Raw genomic sequence first — 448 nt, 5'->3', positions numbered from 1 at the left:
TGGTGGCCATTGAGATTGAGATTTGCCATATCACCTAATTTTTTATTTAACTTTATTATATATATAAATTTTTTTATTTTTAAAAAATAATAAAAATACAAGGTATATCAATAATAATAAAAACAAAAAAAAGTATAATAATATAAACTATAAAATAATAGGTAGAAAACGGACATTAGGAAAAAAATATTATAAAAATAATTTTTTACGTTTAAGACAATATGATAGTGTTTTGAAATTCCTTAACTTAAAGAAGGTGTAATTCTCATTAAATAACTAATTAATAGTAAAATATATATATACACATAATATTATTGTGTAAGAAATAATTTAAAAAGCCCTAAATTTTTTTAAAACAAAAAAATATTTTTCTGATTATTAAGACATGGCACATAAGCGGAATGAAGATCCTCATTTATATATATATATATATATATATATATATATT

The sequence above is a fragment of the Solanum pennellii genome, chromosome 11, assembly GCF_001406875.1.
Source record: "Solanum pennellii chromosome 11, SPENNV200".
Classification (NCBI taxonomy): Eukaryota; Viridiplantae; Streptophyta; class Magnoliopsida; order Solanales; family Solanaceae; genus Solanum; species Solanum pennellii.
The sequence above is the reverse complement of the archived record's forward strand: the minus strand, read 5'-3'. Positions refer to the sequence as shown.